Source organism: Dioscorea cayenensis, chromosome 8 (assembly GCF_009730915.1).
Source record: "Dioscorea cayenensis subsp. rotundata cultivar TDr96_F1 chromosome 8, TDr96_F1_v2_PseudoChromosome.rev07_lg8_w22 25.fasta, whole genome shotgun sequence".
NCBI classification, from domain to species: domain Eukaryota; kingdom Viridiplantae; phylum Streptophyta; class Magnoliopsida; order Dioscoreales; family Dioscoreaceae; genus Dioscorea; species Dioscorea cayenensis.
In genome coordinates, this window is record NC_052478.1 from 15,984,127 (window position 1) to 15,990,696 (window position 6,570).

General features: G+C 39.6%; 1 non-coding gene across 1 annotated transcript; it reads right to left on the reverse strand.

Annotated features, from left to right (window-relative positions):
• Window positions 1–1,750: 1,750 nt before the first annotated feature.
• Window positions 1,751–1,857, reverse strand: LOC120268139. The gene has a single exon (XR_005538809.1). It is a non-coding gene; the product is annotated as a small nucleolar RNA R71 (small nucleolar RNA).
• Between the last annotated feature and the right edge of the window lie 4,713 nt (window positions 1,858–6,570).

Below are 6,570 nucleotides of genomic sequence, written 5' to 3' on the forward strand. Positions count from 1 at the left end.
ACGATTTGCTTGCTTCTAGTACGGTCGCGCTCAAGTGAAGCACAGGCGGAGCACGATCGTGCTCCCTTCTACTAGAAAATTTAGGGGAGCATTAAGACGGTTCACTCAAAACCCTAATCGAGAAAACATGGTCTAAGCACGACTGTGCTTAGCCCGTGTAAAGCCCGAAATCAACCCTTTTAACTCGAGATTCTAATGTTTTACTCTCAACTTTTTTTTGGGGATTCTTCTCTCCACCAGGAGGACTTTGAGGAGAGTAAAGATCAAGCTTCACCACACCTCCTAAGGGGATCAAGGACGAGTTGGAGGCATAAGGGAAGTGGGGTTAACATATCGGAGCTCGACTAGGAAGATCATCTTGAGAATGAGGGAGTCATGTCTTCTTTCTTTAGCTTTTTCTCTTCCTCTTCCTTGTTGTACCGTCCATGAGGGCCTAACCATCCATGGTGCCCCGGGACATGAATTATGATACTTTGTATGCTTTGACTACTTGCTTTTAATATCTACGGAGTTCTTTCAAATTCATGTGTTTAATCTTGTGTTGCATAACTTAATGTGTTGGATTTGCATAATTGCCTTGGTAAAACTCAGTGTATGGATTACCACAGTTGTGATTGCTTTTGTAATTACAAAACTTGATGTGTTTGAAATGCATAGTTATCTTGGCAAAACATGGTGTACTTGAGAACCATAGATGCAACATTGCTTGTGAGCACACACTTGAACTATGGAATGTACCTGGTAGGCTTTAGAAGCAAGTCAGCGTGCTATAGCTCATAGGAATCATCCTGGGGCATTGTTCTCTTGTTGTTGAAAACCTCGTTCCTAATGCATCTTTTATTTTCACCTGTTCCTTCCTTTGTTTGTTAGTTTTTATTCTTAAAACCAACTCAATTCTTGTTCAACTAGACATCGGTAGAAGAGTGAGTACTTTAAGTCCAGTCCCTGTAGTTCGATACCCTACCCCTCACGGGGTACCACTGTATTACTTGTGTGCGACCCGTATACTTGCGGACAACGCATCAAGTTTTTGGTGCCACTACCGGGGATTGTCAACTTTTAGAAAAATTTTGGATTATGGTGATTTAGTTTGTTAATATTGTTCATATTTGTGAGTACTTGTTTTCTTTCCATTTTAGTCATTATTTTCGCCTTATTTTCATTCTCATTCTTTTTTACTTGCTTGAACTTACATTGACCCATCTTTTTGTGCGTAGGCACAATTGTATGACCCGTGGAAGCATACCTTCTCTATTGATGAACCCTGATCCGGAAGTTAGGAGGAATTTTCAAAGAAGAATTAGACAGATTAATTTGAGTGAGACAGGGTCAGTAGAGATCAGTGTGGATGTAGGTCAAGAGGAAAGAATGGCCAGGAATGAACAATGAAGTATTTCAGATTTTGCCAGACCAAACTTAAGGGAGTAGGGTCAAGTATTGTTCACCCTGCTTGGCTGCGAACAATTTTGAACTGAATCCTAATATCATTCAAATGGTATAGCAGATGTGTTAGTTTGATGGATTTTAGGATGAAGACCCTTACGAGCATTTAAGGAGTTTCTTGGAAACTTGTGATACCTTTAAGGCGAACAATGTGTCTGAGGATGTTGTTCGCCTCAGACTCTTTCTGTTCTCATTGCGAGGAAGGGCCAAATAGTGGCTAAATTCCTTCCCGCTAGGGTCTTTGACAACATTAAAGCAAGTTTCAAAAACTTTTATCGCAAGATACTTCCCTCCAGTAAAAATCACTAAGCTAAGGAGTGATATTTTGTCCTTTGTGCAATTAGAATCTGAATCCTTGTATGACACTTGGGAGAAGTACAAGGAAATGTTAAGAAAGTGCCCACAACATGGAATAGTGGAATGGATGCAGATCCAAATCTTCTACAATGGACTGAACAATGCTACTAAACAAATGCTTGATGCTACCTCAGGGGGATCATTGTGCAATAAGCAACCAAACATGGCATATACTTTGATTGAAGAGATGGCAAACAATGGTTATCAGTGGAGTTCTGAGAGGAGTAAGCCGGTAAAGGCAACTGGAATTTACCAAGTGGATGTCATCACCGCTTTGGCCGCAGTTACTGTTCACAGCCTGCAAAATCACCACTTTGGCCATAGTTACTGTAGCAAAATCACTACAGCAGTTACTGTTCACAGCGTGCAGGAAATGAAGACCTAAAAATCCACACGGCCGTATGAAAATTCCATATAACCGTGTGGATGCTCGATTTTTTGCCCTATAAGTATCGCTTTGAGAGTTTTATTTGGGGATTTTCCTCCTATCTTTTGCCTATTTTTGGGGTGAGCGTGTCTAGGATTTGGAGAAGCTTTTGCTGGGTTTTAGGAGCGGTTCTACAGTATTCAACATCGAGTTCCTTTGGAGGAGAACTATTGGGAAGCTTTCGTCGGCATCGATTCGGCGAGATGTGCCCTAGGTTTGACAAGGGAACCTTTAGAGAAGACGAGGCGGCTCGTCAAGACCATCGACACGGATGACAAGGGGGTCTTATTTATGAATTGCTTACATTTACTTTCGATCTCATTGTTGATTTTGTATTACTCTATGGAGAGCCAAACCCCTAGTGGGTGCTTGGACTTGTAAACCCTAGGATGATTTTGTTTCATTGATTCTTATCATGCTTTCTTTAATTGATGTTTTAATTGAGTTTCAATCTTGTGTACTCGTTGATTTGATTTTCCCTTAGAGTGACACTAGGGTTGAGAATCTATTTAGGTAATCTTACAAAGGGGTGACAACTTCATTAGGGTATAGGCAACATAGAAAAGATAAAGAAAACAATTAATTAAGAATCCATGGACTCCCTTTTGCTTCTTAAATCGCTCCGATTGTGCTCTAAGGACCTTCCCGGTAACTTAGCTCCACTCCAAATCATGTTTCCAAATCTCAGTTCTAGCCCCTCAATAGATGGTGGTAAAGATCATCCAAAAGCTGCCTCCAAAATCCCAAGCCCAACCCTTTTCAAACCCTAACTTTGTGGCTTAAAAAGTGATTATTGACACAAGCACGCCCATGCTTGGGCTGTGCTTAATACCCATTCTCTTCTCAGGCTAGTCTAGGGTTTTCATCAAAATAGAATTTATCCAGACAATAAAGTGCATGGCTGAAAAGCACGATCGTGCTCTGGGCTCTGTGACCATGCTTTGCTTCTTCTGATATTTTCTTCAAGTCCTGTAATCTGCTCAATGTATAAGCACGCCCCAAACATGCTCGTGTTGGTCATGAAGAGTTGTTCATTAATTCTTTTGATATGAAATTTGCTCTAACTCTCAATCTAATGTCCTAAGACCAATTAACCTGCATAGATAAACAATATATAATACACAAGTACTAGCAAAATGTATAAATAATTTTATCTAAAAGACAAGCAAAATACATATAAGAGATATGCAAATATAGATATAAAATGCACTCATTATGTTCTCATGGATTACACTTTACTAGCAAATTTTGGGGCTTGAATCTTAATGAAAATTCATCTCTATAGATTTGCATGTGCGAAGCACAGCTTGAAGCAAGGTCACACTTTCTAATGCATGGTCATGTAATGAGCTTGTTGCCTATCCTTCTACATGGTCATAGAAGAAGAAAAGATGTCACAGCCCATCCCATAGGTCTGGCACACAACCACTGGTGAGTATGGATACACTTGACACACCCCTTGCATGTGCGTACCGCAAGTACACAGGTTTTTTAAGTAATAAAGTACCCCGGTGAGTGGGTAGTCATAACCACAGCGAATAGTTGTTAAGAAGCAAGTAGTAATGCTATTTAGCTATAGAGTGAAGCAATTTGTGATTTGAGTGAACAATATCAATTCGAATAAAAATAAAGAAAAGAGAAAAGAGCACAATAGGAATAAGGAGAGGTAATCGATGGGAAGATGGGGTACCCAGACATTGCTCACCCTAGGACTAATGTTTCAAGTGCAAGACTAATCATTATGGCTTCTAATTGAAGTGTATTGAGTCGTGGAAATCCAAAGGCACATGGTCCCAAACCTAAGGTTAACTGTGATTAACCCTTACACTATGCTCCGGCGGAAAGGGATACTCTTGACGCCTCACACTGTGTAGGGTTGCTTGAAGCTCTAGGGATTCCAAGTGATAAACCATATTCCCTAATATAGATCTAACCCCATGGTCCAGGCGAAAGACCCCTAGTCACGATTAAGCCCCATCACTAAGGATTACTTCAACACATCACTCTGTTGCTCACGCAACTAAGCCCAAGTGGAGTTTGTCTCTTAGCATTTCACTCTATCATGACCACAAAGAACTCTTGGAATGTGGAGGTAGGATAAATCACATCAGAAGGAAAAAGGGACATTCCGCTATCTCTCGACTCACCCTCTCGACCCTTCAACCTTGCTTTGTCTAACCCTAATGAAATGTCATTCATTCACAAGGATTTCCAAGGTAGATTCTCAACCCTAGTGTCACTCTAAGGGAAAATAAATTCAACAAGCATTCAAGGTTGAAACTCAATTAAAACATCAATTAAAGAAGCATAATAAGAGTCAATGAAGCAAAATCATCCTAGGGTTTACAAGTCCAAGCACCCACTAGGGGTTTAGATCCCCATGGAGCAATACATAATCAATAATGAAATCGAAATTAAACACAAGAAATCCATAGATAAAACCCACTTGTAGTCCGTATCGATGGTCTTGCAGAGCCCCCTCGTCTTCTATAAAGGTTCCCTTGTCAAACCTAGGGCACACCTCACCGAATCGATGCCGATGAAAACTTCCCCAATTGTTCTCCTTCAAAGGAACTCGATGTCGAATGCCATAGAACCACTCTTAAAACAAAGCAAAAGCCTCTCCAAACCCTAGCCGCGCTCTCCCCAGAAGATGGGTGAAGATCGGAAAAAGATCCGCAAAAAGAACTCTCAAAGCGGTATTTATAGGGCTGGAATCGGGCATCCACATGGGCATGTGTAATTTCCACATGCCCGTGTGAATTTTCATGTTTTGTTTTCCTGCGCGCTATGAATAGTAACTGCTACAGTGATTTGCTACAGTACTTCGCAGGAATGCTCCCGAATTTACTCTTTTCATTGAGGCCACATGAATGGGCACACATCCATGTGGTAGATCACATAGCATCTTCAAGGAAACCACATTGGTGAAGCTCTTGATAATGTTGCACAAGTTAGAACACATGAGTGTGACTGCCTTTGTGCCCTTCCATTTTGTGTATTCACTTGAGCACAATGGAGGGTGGCACACACCCACATGTCTTTGAGTACAACTTGTGTCTTCACCTTTGTTCGATCCAAGAACATCATCAACAATCATGTCTGCGATCTACTTTTGCTTCCTTTCTTCCAAACTTGTCTCCACAACCCTTAATGCACAAAAAACACAAATATCCTTAATGCTCAATATAAGAAAAGTATACTTCGTACTACTCATACACAAGCACTTATCAACACTCCACCCAACCCTTCAGTTGGCGCAAGGCTTACAATTCCCCTAGATATTCATAAAAGGAATATATAAAATACAGTTCAACCAATTAACAAGGATTAAGTAAACACGTCATAAACAAGATCCTATACAATATGATAACAAGGTTTAATAAAGGAAAATGATTTAAATTATTACAAGGCAATAAGGAAATCAACAACAAGTACATCAAATATACTGGTAAATCCAAGTTCCTTAGATATGCAGCCATGAACACATTGAATGAACATACATAGAAAATGAAAGATACAAACACAAAGGTCTACCAAGCACCACGTTCTGCAACACCGCCACTTAGCACTAAAGCCTATAATATGATGAGAAGGGCGAGCAACAAAGTCACTGAGTGAGTGGAATGGCTTAGTGCCAAGAGAATCCTCACATGAATTCACATTAAGGAAGTAATCATAATAATAGTAGTTTCCAAAATTCATATGATAAAGTCTATTTATTAACATCTTAAAAAAAAAAAAGAACATAAGCTCTTTAAACACTCCAGAAATCCAATTACATTTCAAAAATATGCTCTCTTTAAAAATACCGAAAGAAAGGAGGAAAACACTCATTTTCAATTTAAATTGCCTAAAAACCCTCCAACCCTAGTCATGGTCGTGATTGGGTTCAGAGCCGCCAAGGCCCTCATTACCTTGATGTTAGCCTACTGAGACTCGTGTGGTGACCCCGTATCTCAGTACAATAGCACCCATTCAGGAAATTCTCTATACCTCTGAAAGGGAAATATGTCCTGAATCCACCATGCCACTTCTAAAAGTTGGACTGTGAGGACCCCTTATTACAATAGACAGGTTACAATCCCGTCACCAACAAAATAAAAACACAAAACATGGCCAAAACAGATATCATATTCATAGAAGGTTAACAACATCAAGTGTTACAATAATATTCAAAACTTTCATTTCGCCACATTGTCTAACATAAAACATGGAATTCAAGTTTCATAAAGCATTCCATGATTAATCTTGTGAAATCAATTCAATTAGTGTTCAACAATGCCAAGTTTGTAAACTATTTGAATCCGGAAATATATATATATATATATATATATATATAT